Here is a 19,777-nt window from a genome sequence, read left to right on the forward strand (position 1 = left end):
GTGTTAAAGGTACAGGGCTGCATACAGTCCTTTCAGGGTAGATGGTAGAGTATGATGGGGAAGTGGATGCCCAGAGTTAGTATGTGTTAGGAGTATGTTCTGTGTCTTTAAGAGCAGAGCACTGAACTGGGACTAGCATTCTATTGTCATCTTTGCCAGACACACAACTCGGAGCTCTGGGCTCTCCTTTAGCTTTTGGAACATGTTTTAGTTCTAATAATGCTTTACACTGTAGACTCCAGAATGTTTCTCCTCCTTATGAATTCACAACACATGGTACCAGAGTGAGGTAGAAGAGAGGACAGAGAAAAGAGGACTGTGATGAAGAAATAAAGGAGTCATCATGGAGATGGAGCATCAAAAAATTGAAACTCCCAGGTAATGCAGCAGACTCCTGGAAGAGTTTCAAACAGAGAATCTATCTATCTATCTATCTATCTATCTATCTATCTATCTATCTATCTATCTATCTATCTATCTATCTATCTATCTATCTATCTATCCAGTAATATATCATTATGACAAAATGAGATTGTTAGGACAAGTAATAGGCCTATCTGTCTGCTCCACCTCGCAGGGTCCTGGAGCCCAGGGTCCTGCCTGAGCCCAGACGCCTACACTGCAATTAAAAACTTGTTAGCCTGAACCCAGTGAGCTCAAATCAGCTGGCGTGGGCCAGTGACAGATTTTTAATTGCAGTGCAGACACACTATAATAGGTAACCAGAGTCAAAGACTGAAAACTAAGGGCCAGATCTTGAGCTTGTGTAAACTGACACAGTTCAACTGATTCCAGAGTAGCTAGGGCTGTTTATGCCAACTCAAGATCCAGTTCTTGGATTTCAGTGGAACTACAATGATTTAAATGACCTGGGGATTTGTCCCATTGACTTCCACGGAGCTGTGGCTGATTTACACCTGCTTGGGATCCAGTCCGTTACACAGTTTCAGATCCATAAACTTTGCCTGTCATTCTGAACCAAAGATGAGTCAAAAGTTCTTAACCCATCTGTCCTTCCATGGCTCTTTGTGCCATGGGATTAACTACAAGAGTGGAACTGTTAATGGATATGCAGTGATTCAGTCCCACTGGGTCAGAACGTTGGAGAAATTCAGTGTTGCAGAGATTTTTTGTATCTGATTTTCAGCTTCTACTGGGATGAATGGCCCAACCTTTCTTTCTTTCTTTCTTTCTTTCTTTCTTTCTTTCTTTCTTTCTTTCTTTCTTTCTTTCTTTCTTTCTCAGCAATTACTATTTTCCTCTTTACTCAGATAACACTAAAACAAAACACCATTAGGCTGCAGGTGCAATGGTTCATGACATTTTAAAAACATTTAATTCATATGGGTTGTAGTTATCTCAGAGAGACTGAACATCTATAAAGGACCAGAAGCTGGTGTTAACCAGTGTAGCTCCGTTGGAGTCAATGGGTCTATACCTCCAGCTGGTATAAAACATCCATAGCTCCACTGGATTAAATGGGACAGTTCTCCCCCTTTTGTAAATTGTTGCAGTTCCACTGAAATGAATGGGGCCAGATTCCCAGCTGCTGTAAACCAGACATAACCCCATATAGTCAATTGTGCCATTTCCAAAGATGGGATGAATTAGTTTAGTGCTATGGAGTTATGGTAATTTACATGAGCTAAGTATCCTTCCTGTAATGCCTAATGTTGTCTATCTTTTCATCTATGATTCTTTTTCTTAAGACCACTAGTCCATATTAAACCTCATGGAAGATTCCAAGATCATGGTTAATAGACAGAAATCTGAGAGATGTGTACCCAGCCATTAACAAAATGCTGTAGCAGGGCAGCAGTTTAGTTACATTCTTGTGAAATATGATGTTCCTATGGACAGCCCAGGGTAAGTTAGCAACCCAAATTTGGGGTCAGTTGAGCAGAGGTACCGGATATATAAGTCCTAAGAAAATGGCCTTATTTTATTTTATTTATTTATTTTTTCACAGACCTGGGGATCAAATTGTTGATGTGATGAAAGTCAAAATGGTTTCTATCTGCCAACTTTTAACCCAGGATAGCGCATAGCACCTACTAAATCTTTGGGGAACCCAAACTGAGAATAGTGTTTAAGAAGTTGTTCTTTTTTACAGTGTGTACACACCGATACAGAAACACAGATAGATGGTTTCCATGAGCCCCATTTGATATGTTTTCAACCTCAACTCTTTTAAGTGCTCTAAAAATTCAAATGGTTAATCGGTTTGATCTGAAATTCAGTGTGTCTCATTGGGGCACAAGGTCCTGTTAATGTTCCAGATTTGAGTCATGTGACCTTGGGGTTGACAAGTTACACCCCACCCAAAATGGTTTTGTTCTGCTGCCTGATACTGTTAAACTGAGTGTTACTAATGACTGGAGGAATCACAGACCTCACTGAGATTGCTGGCTGTGAATTTGTGAGTTCTGGATGGCCGTTTCATTTTGGGGGCTGTAATCACATTCTTTGGATTTAAAAAAATAGACGTGCAATTCTTTCCTGGAAGGGGAGAAGTAATTGGAGGGCAGAGGAGTGGGGAAACTGGCAGAAAGAGGTTTGGACTACTGTGAGGGGTGGGGTTTATGGGAAGGGTGACAAATGGAGATGCAAGATAGGAGAGAGGTTGGGAGGTCTGGTGAGGGAGGCATAGGGATTTGGGGAGTGGAGGAGTGTGACACTGGGCAGGGAGAGGAGGAGGTGAGTGTCAGGAGGACTGAATGAGAATAGCAGCCGGGGCAACCATCAGTCCAGCATTCTTCCTTCCTGGATCTGTGTCCATACGTGGGAGGGGAGGCCCTCTCCCTACTCCTCTTGTGGCCAGGATCTGGAGAGGTCCTGTCCTTTTGGGTGGGGAGCTGAGAACAGGGAAACTTCTTACCTATCAGAGACTCTGAAACACTCAGGAGGGGGCGGAGAACAGCCACTGAGATTAATGGAGCTGTTTCCACATCTTAAAGCTATTGTCCCAGGCTGTATCATCTCCATAGAGTGTTCTCATTCAGTAAAGACCATCCTATTCAGATGAACTGGCCCTTTCACACCTCTCAGAGCCCCCAGTGCTGCAGATGAGTGTGCAGAGGAGCCCTTTCCTTTCATCCTTCTTCTAGCCTTGCTGTCTAAAGAATGATGTTTCTAAGGCCATGTCTACTCTATACAGCTATTAAATTACTTGGTGCATGTGCACACTACACTCCTTGTGTCAATGGTGAGCATCCTCACCAGGAGCACTTGTAATAATTCAGAGAGCAGGACATCTTGGGTAGGTATCCCAGCATGCAACTCATTGCCTTCCAGCATAGGATCTTTTGCGAAGTTCTTGCAGTGCCTGGTGAAGCTGAAACAAGTTTTGCATGATGACTGGGAGCATAGAGTCAACATCCCATAATGCAATGTTCTCCATCCCATAATTTCATCTGCAGCCCATAATATTTAACACCTTCTTTTCGAAGTCCCATAAATATGCATATCCTTCCTCGCTATCCACCATCTTTGACAGAAGCATGGAGACTGCACAGATCTGCACTATTGTTATGAGCATCACAAGTTCGGGGCACCTGATCTTTCAGTATTTTGTGGAGCTGCCAGAGGAGACATGGAGAAAACAATGATTCCTTAGGGGCTAACTTGCTGTGGGACTTAGAAAGAAACAATTCAAGGTTGCTGTTGGAGTTCACGGAGCAGCTGGATATTGCAGAGCAGTGCTTCTGGGCTTGAGAAACAAGCACTGACTGGTGGGATCAATGTCAGGCAGGTTTGTGAAGATGAGCAGTAGCTGCAGAGCTTTTGGATGTGCAAGACCACATTCCTGGATCTGTGTACCAAACTCGCCTTAGCCCTTCAGCACAAGGATACCAAAATGAAGCCGTGCTGACCTGAGAAGTGAATGGTCATTGCACTGTGGAAACATGCAACATAGGTCACTCAGGAATCATTTTGGAGTCAGGAAATCCATTTCAGGGGCCGCTGTCATGCAACTGTACAGGGCCATTAATTGCCTCGTGCTATGCCGGACTGTGACTCTAGGCAATGTGCAGGACATAGTGGATGGATTTGCAGAAATTCCCAAACTGCTGTGGGTCCATAGATGGCACATGTGTCCCTATTTTAGCATCAGACCACCCTGCCACAGAGTACATCAACAGAAAGGGATACTTTTTTATGGCTATGCAAGTGCTGATGGGTCATCAGGGATGCTTCACCAACATCAGTGTTGGCTAGTCAGAGAAGGTGCATGATGCTCACATATTTAAGAACACAGGCCAGTTCAAAAAGGTGCAAGCAGAGACTTTCTAACCTGAGCAACTGATTGCCATTGAGAATGTTGAAATGCCAATAGTCATCCTGGACAACCCCTTGCTTCCATAGTTCATGAAGCCATACACCAGCCACCTTAACAGCACCAAGAACTGCTTCAACTACAGGCATAGAATGACAAATGAATGGGCCCTTGGCCATCTGAAGGGCCACTGATGTTGTTTACTCACAAGATTGGTAAAAAGTGACAAATAGTCCTGTGGCACCTTATAGACTAACAGAGGTATTGGAGCATGAGCTTTCATGGGTAAATACCCACTTCACCCATGAAAACGTATGCTCCAATACATCTGTTAGTCTATAAGGTGTCACAGGACTCTGTCGCTTTTTACAGATCCAGACTAATACGGCTACTCCTCTGATACTTTACAAGATTGGAACTCAGGGAGAAAAGTATCCCACTGGTTATAGCTGCCTCCTGTGTCCTTCATAACATCTGTGAAGTGAAGGGGGAGAAGTTTCCATTGGGGTGGAGGTGGAGTGGCTGTCTGCTGAATTTGAACAGCCAGATACAAGGGCTATAAAAGAGCTCAACCCAGAGTTAGATGACTGAGACAGGGCTGACACTTCCATTAGGTGACCCTAGGCGGTCCCTAGGGTGCCAGGATTCAGGGGGCAGCATTTTGTGAGCTCCCCACGGGGTGCACGGGAGCTTCCGGTTCCGCTAACGTTGTGCTGCCGAAGAAGGACCTTCTGCCAACGTGCCGCAGAAAACAGCGGCAGGCAATTGAGCAGCTCAATGACTGGCTCTGTCGCCTGTGGCATTTTGGCAGAGGGTCCTTCTTCGGCGGCGCCATGGGAGTGGAACTGGAAGCTCCCACGCATCCTGTGGGGAGCGCACAAAATGCTGCCCCCTCAATTCTGCCTAGGGCACCAGAAACCCTGTTGCCGCTCCTGACTGAGGGAGGCTTTGTAGATGTTCACATTTTTATGTCTGGATCTGAGTTGTGTTTACACAGCCTCTTCTCCCCACAGGCCCAAGAAATCCAATAACTTCTGCATACTACAGGCGGGAATGCGTTTGGAACATGTAGCCGGTATAGTCAACAAGGCAGTTATACAGAACAAAGGAGAGCTGCTAGGTGGGCTCTCCTTATCAGGCAAAAAATAATTTCAAAAAATGTCCAGTGCTTTAAAGGGGAGGAGGGGCTTCCTGTCCACCTGAACCCTGGACAGCTGAATTCACAATTGTGACTAGAATGGTTAGTGGTGGGTGTTGTGGGACAACTCTGGGACACCAATAACAGTTGATGTTTAAGTGTCTACAATGCATCAATTACATTGCCCATGACTCTGTGACACTCAGGGAGGTGGTGTTATTAAATCAGTGTGGCGGGGCACTTACCTTGGTGGGAGCCAAATTGAAGTGAAGAGATATTAACAGCTAGGTCAACATAAGAAATCTCTGTGCCCCATACAGCCTCTTTGTCTCAGGCTCAATCCATCTAGTCAATTTCCAAAACTTGTTCAGTTTGAGTGGCTAAAAAGAAACATAAACAAAATGAAAAACTCCAGTAACGTATTAATCATTTCCCTTGAGATTGAATTCTCAAATCTCCCAAGCAGCAACTCTCTTGATCTGGCTCAGTAAAAAGCTCAAGGGGATTTCAGTGAGTCTTTGATCCTAGCACCAGTCTTGGTGCATGGGTCAGATGGGATATAAGAGGTAGATTTCCACCACTCTCTCCTGTTTGGAACCAGGTCCCCTGCTCCAGCCAGTAAGAAGAGCAAGTTTCAGCTGTGAGATGTGACTTCCCCAGATCATCTCAATTGTTTAGAGGAGGCCGGTTCTGAGATCAACAGCACAGAGGTTGAGTGAGGTAATGATTCGTGTTGTATAAGATCTACAATGTGGTACTAGCGTTAGGCATTGTTACTGCAGAGAGGAAGTGGGCACTGGTGAGCTCATATACTGGCTTGGATCTTACAGGAACCTAAGTGAGTTAGGAGGAGAAAAATCCATGGATCCTTTACCACCCGAAATTATGTGACTAGCTCTGTCTGACCGGGCATTTCCTATGTCAGTGGGTCTGTGCTGCTCTGATCTGAAAGGTTTTATCTCTGGAGCAGGGGCGTGAAAACTGGAAAAAACCCAGGGAAGTGCCCTGATCTGCAGATAAAACCTGAATGAGATTCCCTGTGCCTAACTCTCTTACTCCTTGAAAATCATAGACCGAGTGCAGATGTGAGTTACCTAGGGTCCCAGAAGATATCCATGGCAGGGCAAAAACTTAACCCAAATCTCCAAAGTCTGAGGCCAGTATTTTATTCACAGAATCATCACCCCTACAGCACAAGTGAATCACTTGTGATTACTTCTTCTGTTCATTCCCTCTGGGGCACCTGGCATTGGCCACTGTCAGAAGACAGGATACTGGGCTAAATGGACTTTTTGTCTGATCCAGTATGGCCTTTCCTTACACATGTCACATAGTAACATGGCCCTATCCATAAAGGAGAAGACATTTCAGGCTGGCTGACATTCTTTGGCAAAATCTATTTCCTGTAGAAATATACGCTTTCCTCAAAACCCAATGTTTGGAGAGGAAAATCTTGAAGTAATGAAAAAAAGGGATAAAAATGGGGGAATGTTGCCAGACTGAAAGAATCATGGCCTAGTGGAGTGAGCATGGAACCAGGACTGCAGAGGTCTCTGTTCTTTTCCTGACTTTTTCAATGTCTCTCTGGGGGACCTTGTACAACTCACTTCACCTGCCTGTGCCTTGGTTCTGCATTTGTTGAACGGGCATAATGACACCAACCTGCTTTGTAAAGCACTTTGAGGTCTTTAGATATAAAGAGCCAGGTACTGATAGTATTCTTCATAACAACAAATTTCAAATATGTTTGACTCCCCACCAATAAAAAAGAATTAAAGTTAAAAGTTAAATTTCAATTTGAAATTAAAAAAAAACAAATCCTATTTACAAATTAAATGAAAAATGGGATTTGATTACCAATGATGTGAACATTTTCATTTTCTTGCTTTAGAAATTTAACCATAAAAAATTAGAAATACTGACTATTTCTTGGGAACATTATTGGGAACATTTTTTTTGCCAACTACTTCTATACATTTTTGAAAATGTTAATGGGAGTTGAGCATCCATAACCCCACAGTAGTTTTCAATATTTATATCTCGATTCATTCATGGAAATATTTTGGTGTTCACAGCTTTTAAATAGAGATATTTAAAATTAATCACCAAAATCCATGGACATCTCATTATAGTAACTACATTTATTTCAGATGTGGGGAACGTATGCAATTTATGCTAAAGAGAATAAGATTTAATTCTTACTCTTCTTGTAGCCACTAGAAGGAGACAACTACCATTGTTTTGCTAATGTGGGCTACAGATGCTCAATACCTCTCATATCAAGGTCACAGGTTGGGTATGGGAATCCCGTAAATCTATGGTTCTCAACATTTTCAATCCAATTCCTCTTCAGTCTAGACCAGGAGCTACCTGGGACTTCCCTGACGCTTGTCAATATAGGAAGGGCATTTTGGTCATCGTGGTCTCCTGACTCTTCTTTGTGACCTGCATTTTGAGAACCATTGGACTCTGAGAAGTCCAACTTAAAAGCACTCTCTGAAACCCACATTCAACTCAATCCTGACCCTCTGGGCCTCAGGAGATGTGCAGCATCAGAACTGCAGGAAGGTGAACGGAGACAGCAGTTAGACATGAGCTTGAATTGTAGGATGCTCTCCTTCACTCCCTATTACCTCAGAATTGAGAATGACCACTGGTGTAGCTCCTAGGGTCTGCTGAAGCAGGGTTGCCCTCCACTGAGGCTGATTGAATTTAGTGACTTAAAAAATTCCTAAACCAAATTCAGTTAAGAGGAGTTAACACTTACTTAACATTAGTAATTTAAGGAGGGAGTAATAAGAACTTCTTATTAATCTTTACTATTGTCTCTGTAGGCATGTTTTTATGCTGGTAAATGGAATAGCAGAACCTCACTTCCACAGTGACAGAATTTGTCCTTTTGGGACTCACCCAGAGTCCTGAGATTCAGCGATGCCTCTTCATCATCTTCTTCATAGTGTACCTTACAAGCTGGGTGGGAAATGTTACTATCATCATCACAGTGGTAACTGAGTACCATCTCCACACCCCCATGTACTTCCTACTGGCCAACTTGGCTTTCCTAGATGTCAGCGACTCATCAGTCACTGCTCCCAAATTGCTGTTGGGTCTCCTCTCCCAGCACAGAGTCATCTCATTCAATGAGTGCATCCTCCAGATGTTCTTCTTCCACTTCTTCGCTGGTGCTGCAATTTTAGTTTTTGTGTTGATGGCAGTTGATCAGTATGTAGCTATCTATAAACCATTGCGTTACTTGAATATCATGAACCAGGGTGTGTGTGTAGGCCTGGTGGCAGGGGCATGGATGGGTGGATTTGCTCACTCAATTGTTCAGATCGCACTGGTCCTCTGGTTGCCATTTTGTGGTCCAAACATACTGGATAATTTCTACTGTGATGTCCCACAAGTCATCAAACTGGCCTGCACTGACACTTACTTGGTTGAGTTGCTGATGGTCTCCAACAGCAGGATGCTCGTCATAGTAATGTTCATCATCCTGCTCATTTCATACACCATCATCTTAGTCAAGATAAAGAAACACTTCACAGATGGGAAGCACAAAGCTCTGTCCACCTGTGGAACCCAGATCACGGTTGTCTGTTTACAATTCATACCTTCCATCTTCATCTATGCTCGACCCTTCCGGAAATTCCCCATGGACAAGTTGGCCTCAGTCTTTTTCACTCTAATCACCCCAATGATGAATGCAATGATCTACACCCTGAAAAATGCCGAGATGAAAAAAGCCATCAAGAAACTGTTGAGAAGAATCCTTTTCTCATAGAGAAAATTATAAGAATGGAATTTATCTTGGATGAGCTTTTTTTCCATTTTGTAATAATTATCTTGCATGAACTTCCCACCATATTGAATGTTTTCATTCATAATTCCTGTATGTGGCATGAGGAAAAATTGCATTGGTGAGCCTCTTCGCATGAAGTTTTTATTTGTGATGTTCAGCTGCCAAACAAGGTATTAATTCCTTATGCATTCTACTTGACGCTGAGCTAGGGATCTCTGCCATTTTCTCCATTAGAAGGATTTCCCATACTTTATTTCTCCATGCTACTAATGTTGGTGGATCTGTCCTTCTTCAAACATGAGCTCTCGCAGATCTGGCTACTAGCAATAATGGTGAATTGGTCCTTCTCCTAGTCAATAACTAACTTTGTACTATAGCTATGAGTCCAAAGGTGGCCTAACTTTAGTAATCTTGAAAGATCTATTTATTTTCTCCTAACATGTTGTAATATCTCTGTCTGATAACCTTAGGGCATCGCTATACCTCCATATTTTCTCTAGCTCTTATGACTACATTTCTTACATATTTTCCTGAGCTTAAGTAGAGTGAATTACCATAGAGGAAGTATTTGATAATAATTTGCGTGAATAGTTATACAAATAGATGTGTTTTTAGCCTTCCTCCCTGGAGCTCCACCAATCTCCCTTCCACCAGAAGTTTTTTGTGCCCCTCATCCTGCCCTCCTCCAATACCAGAGCCTCCATCCTTCCGCCATAGCAGTGGTTCTATGTCTGCCTTTGATTCCTAAAATAGTCCCTGAATTTTTGGAACTCATCAGATGTAATTTTCAAAAGTTTTCAGAGTATACAGACAGACAGATAGAGAAATGCTGTCAAGTTGATTGTAAGACTTTCATAGGCTTGGCCTACTAATGAGAATCAGGCCCTTTGAGGTGTCATTTTCATTAATTAGTGGGTCCATCAATGTTAACATTCTTCTAAAACTTGGGCTTTCTACATTGTATTAGAAAGTTTTTAGTCTCAATAAAGCAAACAATTGCATATTCATGTTTCTTGTGTGTTCTTTGAGGGTATTAATTTCCATAAATTCATTAATACAGAGCAGCTGGCTGCTGGTTGTATGCCTTTTTCCTCCTGTACTTTATATATTGCATTTTATGACCCTGGATGAATATCTGGGTTATTTTTGGTGGGTGTTAATCCAGAAGGGGAAATGGCTTCCTCTTATCAATGTTAAATTACGCTTTTCAAGGGTCATTATGACACCATGGTTGTTTCCTTTTTGTGTCAGTCCAACCTTTTAGGGGGAAATAATCAATGTGCTAATATCTGTTAGAACTAGATGCCAACATAGTGGAAAGGAGCTCTATAAAGCCATAGATTCCTAGAGTTTAAGCGCAAAATGGACCAAGAGATAATATGGTCTGACTTTCTGTATATCACAAACCATTAGATTTCACCTGTTTACCCCTGCATTGATCTCAATAACATGATTTTGGATATGTTTCCCCTTTTTGACACAAGTGGATAGCCAGAGTTTGGGACCTGATAGCTCGTTCCAACTGGAGGTAGAAAATGACAATAAAATCTTTGATGCAATACTTTCTTTGATGCAATCTTGTTTATTTACATGGAATGTACAAATTCCTCCTCTCTGTAGGAGGAGGAACCAAAGACAAAAGGAGCAGTTTCTTAATTTACAGATCCAAGCTTAGTTCATCCGCAAGCCCAGAACCTCCTTGTAGGCTCTTCCCAGGTTCACACTGTACTTACAGACTGCTGCTTTGCTTTTTTCCTTTTGCTCTTGTCTCTCCCTGTTTGTCACCAGGCCCAAAACTAATCTTTTACACATGGACACACACACACAGATACACACACACACACACACACACCCCTTTGCTCATAACAAGAACACACAAATGGGCTTCTTTCTATTATTTCACTGTCATCTTATTTTCAATACATCAAAAATGCCAAATGACCTTTTGAAATGTCAAAAATAAGATAATTATGACTAAATGTTTCACTCAAAAATGGGTTTATTTAGTCTGGAAAAGAGAAGACTGAGAGGGGACATGATAACAGTTTTCAAGTATGTAAAATATTGTTACAAAGAACAGGAAGAAAAATTGTTTTTCGTAACCTCTGAGGATAGGACAAGAAGCAATGAGCTTAAATTGCAGTAAGGGATGTTTAGGTTGGACATTAGGAGAAACTTCCTAACTCTCAGGGTGGAATAAATTGCCTAGGAAAGTTGGGGCATCCCCATCATTGGAGATTTTTAATAGGTTAGACAAACACCTGTCATGGATGGTCTAGATAATCTTTAGTCCTACCACGAGTGCAAGGGACTGGACTAGAAGAGCTCTCGGGCTCCCTTCCAGTTCTATGATTCAATGAGCTTTCAAATGATATCTCACAAGGCATACTTTGTACAAAATATATCATACCCTTTTAAAAGGTTGAAAAGGCTGTGTGACTAAGTGGAGTTTTCCCCTTGTTATGTTACATATGAGTCTTACTGTTCTGTACTAATATTGTGTGTACCTCAGCTTCCCTGTATACTGCACCAATGCTTACGTGTTTGGAATTGGATGTGTGACTTTTGCTGAGGCCTTCGGGGCAGATGAGGCTGCCCAACTGCTTGCATCTAACCTATGGCAGATGCCCTTCATAACCTGAGAACTAGGAGAGAGAATGCTTCAGAAGTCTTAAAGAGTAACATTTTGACGCAGAAACTATAGAACCCAAACTACCAAAAGAGAAAATCAACCTTCTGCTGGTGTCATGTAACTCAGATGATGAAAATGTCACTCTGCACTGTTTTGGATCATTATTGGGCAGTACCCATCATCAGCACGGAAGCATGTCCTCTGGAATGGTGACTGAAGCATGATGAGGCATATGAATATTTAGAATATCTGGAATGTAGATGCCTTGCAATGCTGGCTACAAAACTGCCATGTGAAGACCTGTTCTCACTTTCAGATGACATTGTAAACAAGAAGAGGGCAGCATTATCTCCTGCAAATGTGAACAAACTTGTTTGTCTTAGCGATAGGCTGAACGAGATGTAGGATTGAGTGGACTTGTAGGCTCCAAATTTTTGTACTGTTTTGTTTTTGAATCAAGTTAGGTAACAAAAAAATCGACATTTGTAAGTTGTACTTTCATGAAAAAGAGATTGCACTACAGTACTTGTATGAAGTGGACTGAAAAAACACTTCTTTTGTTTGTCATTTTTACAGTACAAATATTTGTAATAAAAATAATAATATAAAGTGCGTCCTGTACACTTTGTATTGTGTGTTGTAAGTGAAATCAATATATTTGAAAATGTAGAATAATATTCAAAAATATTTAATATATTTCAGTTGGTATTCTGTTGTTTAACAGTGCGATTAAAACTGTGATTAACCATGATTAATTTTAATTGTGATTAATTTTCTGAGTTAATCACATGAGTTAACTGTGATTAATCAACAGCCCTAATTGTTACGCAGAGTGGGATCATACATGTAGGAGACCACTTAAAATGAAATGAGCAATTAACACAACTCTGTTGAGCTATCAGCAGGGCCAATAATGTCCAAAGGAGCTACAGCCAATTTACACTTACTCCATAACCAATGTAAATTAAATATTTTTAAATGCCATGTTGCATTGCATCTGCAGCTCAGTGAGCCTTTTAAATTAGTTCTGTCTCCAGTAAGAGAAAAAATAATGTAATGGCTGAGCAAGAAAGAAAAAAAGAAATATGAGAGTTAAAACTGGTTAAAGGAATCATTCACATACAGTAATGGCAAAGTTCTTGGTTCAGGCTTGTAGCAGTGATTGAATAAACTGCTGGTTTGTTAAGTCTCTGGACTCTTCGGTCCTCAGTCCCTTGGTTAGAATGCTCTCAGTATACGTTCATAGTCCAGAGGTTAGAGCAGGAAAAAGGCAAAAAAGAGATGTTTCTATCACCTTTTACAGCTTCACTCAAGTGAAGGGAAACCCATTGTTCTCACTGTGGAAAATTACAGGTAATAAGATGGTGTTTGGAGTTACATGGGCTATCATGTCCAAGCATGATTTCACTTAGTCATAGCAGGAAAGTCCATTAAGTGTAGGTAGCCATCTTCCATTGTGAGTTAAGTGTTCTTTAATGGGCCATTCACTTGAAAAGTTCATTCACAATGTGCTCGCTAAACACCTTGTGGGCGCTACCCAGAAGCAAACATTTGAAATACGGGAATAGAGCTAAAGCTCATAACTTCAGATGCAAAAATGAGACATGCATACCAATTGCATAATCATACTCAGCAAATCATAGTGTTTCTATTGACACCTTATTTGACACACTTTGTATAAGATTTGTTGCAATTATATAACAGTGGTAGCAACAATGATTTACATGATCATATTTCAATCAGATAACATCACAGTTCCTTGAAGGGGACAGCAGTTGTTCAAATCCCTTTCACCAGGCAGCGTAAGGTATTGAATTTGAGTCTCCCACCTCCTGGGTAAATGCTTTAACTCCAGAGCTAACGATTATGAAAGAGGCTGCCTCCCATCATCAGGGACACAGAGCTGTGGTTGTCCTCAGTGGGCATTAGCAGGGGACTGAGAAGAAAACAGCTCAACAGCATGGGTCCAATGTATCTTGGGTACAAATCTGCTGATTTCACTGGAGAGGCACCAGGAATGATCTTGGTCCTATGGCTGGACCTGAGCATTCTGAGCAGCATCCTGAGCAATTAGAGCACAAACAAGGGGCTGCAGAATGTGGCACAAATGATTCAGTGGAGTCTTGCTCCAAGCTGTGAGCTGTGACTGGGATATCCAGAGTGACTTTATGAAATTAGGTGCCCAACTCATATCTACTGGTCAATGGGAATTAAACATCTTACATCCCTTGGAATACACCAGCCTTAATGAACAGAGATTTCTGTCCTGTCCCCTTGTATTCTACTTTTCTTTGCATTGCCCGAACTCTGAGTGGCCAGATGATTCACCCAAGGGTCTGAAGTCTCACATTTTTCTGTAGTATATTTAGAAGCCCAGGAGCAGCTGAGCAGTTTTCTGCCATTCTGCATTCCCTAGAAATGTGCTTCTACCCTGCCTTTGAGGGATCCTTTCCAGATATGTCAGAGGATTCCCTTCTCCATACTTTGACATCTCTATAGTAACAGAACACAGAGGTGCAAATATAATTCCAGTGATGTTGATGTTTGTGTGGCAGGGACACATTTTCTAGGGATTGAACAAGGATCTCTAATCCATTTCTGAGGGCCACCATGAAGCCATCAAAAAATACTAACTTCTCTCTATTTATAAAGCGGTAAGTAAGTTTGGAAGCCTAGGTCCATGTCTTTAGGCCTCTCCTAAGCTAGGAAAAATACATGGGCCATACAGCACATCATTAAAATCAAAAGAATTGGGATGTAGCACAAGAAGAGAATTCCACTGTCAATGAACCAATGGCTGTTAGATCACCTGCCTCAGCAGATTCTGGTTACACTGGTGTAAATTATTAGATGAGAGCAGAAACTCTATAACATGATGTTAAAATAAAGCCTAGCTTTGGAAGGTGTTACTCTTGTGTAGTCAGGAGTTAGCCCTGGTAGGCAATGAATGGACATTGGTATTTACTGAAATATATATTATAGCATAGCAGTATAGAAAAGATGCATCTTGATTTATGTCTCCTAGATGCTTGAGTAAGCTTCTACCCACTTTCATATGAAGAACTGAATGAATACAGCAACCCATATATGTGTGCATAGTAATGTTACTTTTAAAATACTTTTGACTGAGGTAAGGTCATGGCCTCTTTTTGGTTACATTCCATGAATATTACTCCAATGCAGATGTGAATGTTCAAGGAAGCTGTCATAAACAGATATTTAAGGGTTAATGTCTCTTTTACCTGTAAAGGGTTAAGAAGCTCAGTAAACCTGGCTGACACCTGACCAGAGAACCAATGGGGGGACAAGATACTTTCAAATCTCAGTGGAGGAAAGTCTTTGTTTGTGCTGTTTGTTTTGTTTGTTGTTTGCTCTTGGGGCTAAGAGGGACCAGAGGTACACCCAGGTGTTCCCAATCTTTCTGAATCAGTCTTTCATGTTTCAAAATTGTAAGTATAGCCAGGCAAGGCAGATTATTCTTATGTTTATTTTCTTAACTTGTAAATGTGTCTTTTGCTGGAAGGTTTTTTACCTCTGTTTGCTGTAACTTTGAATCTAAGGCTGGGAAGGGAGGTCCCTCTAGTCTATATGAATCTGAATACCCTGTAAGCATTTTTACATCCTGATTTTACAAAGATAATTTTTACCTTTTCTTTCTTTAATTAGAAGCTTTCTTTTTAAGAACCTGATTGATTTTTCCTTGTTTTGGAATCCAAGGGATTGAGTCTAAACTCACCAGGGATTGATGGGGGAAAAGGAAGGGAATGGTTAATTCCTCTTTGTTTTAAGATCCAAGGAGTTTGCATCTGTGTAGCTTCCCAGGGCAACCCAGGGAGCGGAAAGTCTGGGTGGGAAAGGAGGGGGGATGGTTTATTTCTCCTTATTTTAAGACCCAAGGGGTTTGGGTCTTGGGTTCCCCAGAGAAGGTTTTGGGGGAACAGGAAATGTGCCAAACACTATACATTTGGCTGGTGGCAGCGTACCAAATTTAAGCTGGTAATTAAGCTTAAAAGTGATCATGCAAGTCCCCACTTTTTGGATGCTAAAGTTCAAAGTGGGGAAAAAACCTTTGACAGAAGCACAGAATGTGAAGGAACTGGGATGGGATTCATCAACAGGCCCAGGGAAGCTGGGTGTTGAACACCCAGAGGAAGTCTACAGGAGTTTCATGTCTAATTACCACAGGCCCAGTTGACAGTCTTATTCATATGCCCAAATCCAGAAAAGCACTCATTCATAAATTTATCTTTAAGCCTGCAATGGGACTTACCATACATTTAAAGTCAACAACTTGCTTTTTCTAGTTCAGTGCCTTTAGTTCAGAATATTTAAAGGAGATGAGTTTTAACTTCATAATCACTTTGTGTTCGGACAAGAAGGCTAACAACATTTTGGGCTGTATAAGCAGAGGCATTGCCATGAGATCATGGGATGTGATCGTTCCCCTCTCTTCAGCATCTGTGAGGCCTCACCTGGAGTACTGTGTCCAGTTTAGGGCCCCACGCTACAAGAAGTATGTAGAGAAAATGGAAAGATTCTAGCAGAGAGCAATAAAAAATGATTATGGGGCTGGAGCAAGTGATTTATGAGGAGAGGCTGACTGAACTGGCATTGTTTAGTCTGCAGAAGAGAAGAATGAGGGGGGATTTGATAGCTGCTTTCAGCTACCTGAATGGAGGTTTTATAGGGGATGAATCTATATTGTTCTCAGTGGTAGCAGATAACAGAACAAGGAATAATGGTTTCAAGTTGCAGTGGGGGAGGTTTAGGTTGGATATTAGGAAAAACTTTTTCACTAGGAATGGTGAAGCACTGGGATGGATTACCTAGGGAGGTGGCAAAATCACCTTCCTTAGAGGTTTTTAAGGTCAGGCTTGACCAAGCCCTGGCTGAGATAATTTAGTTGGGGATTGGTCCTGCTTTGAGCAGGTAGTTTGACTAGACGACCTCCTGAGGTCCCTTCCAACCCTGATATTCTATGATTCTATGGTTTATACCAACTGACAATCTGCCTTTCCATTTTCCAGAATCTGGATTGTAATTTGTCAATATATCTGGTCAGGAAAGAGAATCAAAGCATGTTAAAATGTGACCAGATGAAACAGCTAAGAGTTCAAACACTTAATAATAATCAAGACCTGATTGTAAATGAGCACTGGGCATGAAATGGTCACAGAAATTCTGTGGTGAATAATGGTGACATTAATCCTTTTAAGAAAATCATGATCTCAACATTTGGTAGTCAGGAAAGAAGCTGAAGCACAGTAATTTAAATGGATCATCGATCTATCTATCTATCTATCTATCTAATCTATCTATCACACTCTCCTTTAATGTCACTTATATTATATGCACAAATATTGTAGTAATAATAACAGTAACAATAAGCAGCTAACTTCTGTGATACGGGGCACGTTTGTCACCTTTGGATCCTTGTGGGATAAAACACCCTTGGCCAAATCCAGATCCCTTTAAAGTAAATGGCTAAATCCTAGTTGTTACGGTTACATGCCTAGTTGCATCTATCACCTGTCAGGGATGGTCTAAATAATACTGAGTCCTGCTTTGAGTGCAGGGGACTGGACTAGAAGACTTTTTGTTGTTCCTTCCAGTCCTACAATCCTATGATTCTGTGATTCTCTGGTCTTTCTGAATGCACATCTTCAGATTTGTGCTTCATGCCTGCACATTTCCATAGGGTAGAAACTCATTATTCTTCTTCGAGTGCTTGCTCATATCCATTCCAATTAGGTGTGCGCACTCTGCGTGCACGTTCGTAGGAGACTTTTTACCCGAGCAACACTCGGTGGGCCAGCAGGTCGCCCCCTGGAGTGGTGCTGGTATGGCGCCTGGTATATACCCCTGCTGGCCCGCCCGCTCCTCAGTTCCTTCTTACCGCTGGTGTCGGTCGTTGGAACTGTGGAGCACGGCTAGCTGTTCTCCACCTCCCTAGCATTTCACTCTTCTATAGTATTGTGTATAGAGTTCTTTAATAGTATTAGTTATAGTTAGTATAAAGTTAGTTAAAAGTAGTTTGTAAATAGTTATAGAGGATCTGGGGTTCGCCCCTTTTCCTCCCTGCACTGCCGGGGCCCATGCCTGGCTCACCCGGATTTAAGCCTTGTGCGGCCTGTCATCGGCCGATGCCTACAGGAGATCCGCACGACTCCTGTCTGAGGTGCCTAGGCGAGTCCCACCTTGTGGACAAGTGCCGGATCTGCAAGGCGTTCAAGCCCCATACGAAAAAGGAGCGGGACTGTCGCCTGAAGCAGATCTTGAAGGAGGCAGCGCTCACTCCCCCACCGTCGGCACCGACTTCAGCACCGGGACCAAGCGTCGCATCTGCTCCGGATCACCCGATGCCAGCAAATACTCCATCCCGCTCGGCACCGGCCCGGCACCCTAGCCGGCACTGCTCCCTCTCCCTGAGGAGCAAGAAGCATAGAACTCCTGCGGTACCTACAGCTGCACTGCAGTTGGAGCGTGCTTCTAAGTCTGACCACCCGGCACTGTCATCCGCTGTGGCACCGACTGTTGCCGCACTGTCGACTCCGGCTTCTCAGCAGCCGTTGAGTCCAGTGCCTCTCAGCTCCCCAGCAAGAACAGCGGTTGAGTTTGTCGCGCCCTCTACACCAGAGACCTTGTCCGTCGCACACGACCTCATCACCCTGACGGAACCCGAGCTGCCCCAACCCCTGGCACCTCCGGTGCGGGTTATCCAATTGATGAGCAAGCCCGCCATAGTGCGGCCGCGTTCACCAGGCACTACAGAGCATCAGTCCCGCTCTAGATCAAGAGACTATGCTCAGCGTCGCTGCTCGAGATCCGGACGCCACTAGCAGTCCCGGGACTGCTCCCCGCAGTACCGGTCGTACTCGCGGCACCGATCAAGATCCCAGTCGCCGTCATACCACTCTTGGCACCGGTCCAGATCCAAGCACCGGCATTCTTACTGCTGCAGGCCCCGGCACGGCAGCGTGCAGCACCGGTCGACCTCCCGGCACCGAGCTGGTTGCAGGTCCCTGTCAAGATCTAGGTACCGCCATGACTCCTGGTACCGATCACCGGCACCGCGCAGAGAGGACATCGGCATGCACAGGGCCCTGCTGCAGTCATCTACGGCTCCTCCATGGCCTTCAAGGCACTCGTCCGCCTCCTCTTGTATGGACAGCGCCTCTTAAGGGGGTTCGGACGTACAAGCCCACCCGGACCAGGGACCACCACAATGGCCCTTTTGGATGCCCTGGGCATACCACCAAGCCCAGGGTGAACCTTTCGCCCCAGCCCGCTCCAGTCATTCGGAGCGTCGTGCACCAGAGACCAAAGTCAGCCGCCCTCCCCCTCAGATTTGGAGGAAGACCCTGCAAATCCTACGGAGCAACAGGATGCCCTGGAGACGGAGGTCCCTCAGGATGAGGCTTCCATACAGGAACCACTTCTCTCTGGGTTGTTGTATTCCTCGTCCCCAGATGAGGCTGTAGCGGGCAAATCTTCAACAGGGCTCCCGCCCATTGACCTCCGGGCGCATCAGGACCTTCTACGGCGAGTTGCCCAAAACATGAACCTCCCTGTAAAGGACGTCCCTGAAGTGGAGGACCAAGTGGTCAGCATTCTCTCTGCGAAGGCGGACACCATATGGCAGTCTTCGGCCTCCATTCCACCCACGGCCCGTGGAGTGGAAAGAAAATGTATGTTACCATCCAAGGGATATGAGTACCTCTATGTATATCCCGTTTCTTGCTCGTTGGTGGTGCAGTCAGTCAACGAGCGGGAACGCCACGGCCAGCAAGCTCCTGCGCCAAAATCCAGGGAAGCCAGGTGCATGGACTTGCTAGGCTGCAAGATTTACTCTGCGGGAGGCCTTCAGCTCCGTGTGGCAAACCAACAAGCCCACTAGAGCAGTTACAGCCGCAACACCTGGCAGGCTGT

The 19,777-nt window shown here is 43.4% G+C and overlaps 1 pseudogene; it reads left to right on the forward strand.

The window, feature by feature from the left end:
• Positions 1–8,268: 8,268 nt before the first annotated feature.
• LOC115637965 lies at positions 8,269–9,198 on the forward strand (annotated as a pseudogene).
• The last annotated feature ends 10,579 nt before the right edge of the window (positions 9,199–19,777 follow it).

The sequence above is a fragment of the Gopherus evgoodei genome, chromosome 21, assembly GCF_007399415.2.
Source record: "Gopherus evgoodei ecotype Sinaloan lineage chromosome 21, rGopEvg1_v1.p, whole genome shotgun sequence".
Taxonomy (NCBI): domain Eukaryota; kingdom Metazoa; phylum Chordata; order Testudines; family Testudinidae; genus Gopherus; species Gopherus evgoodei.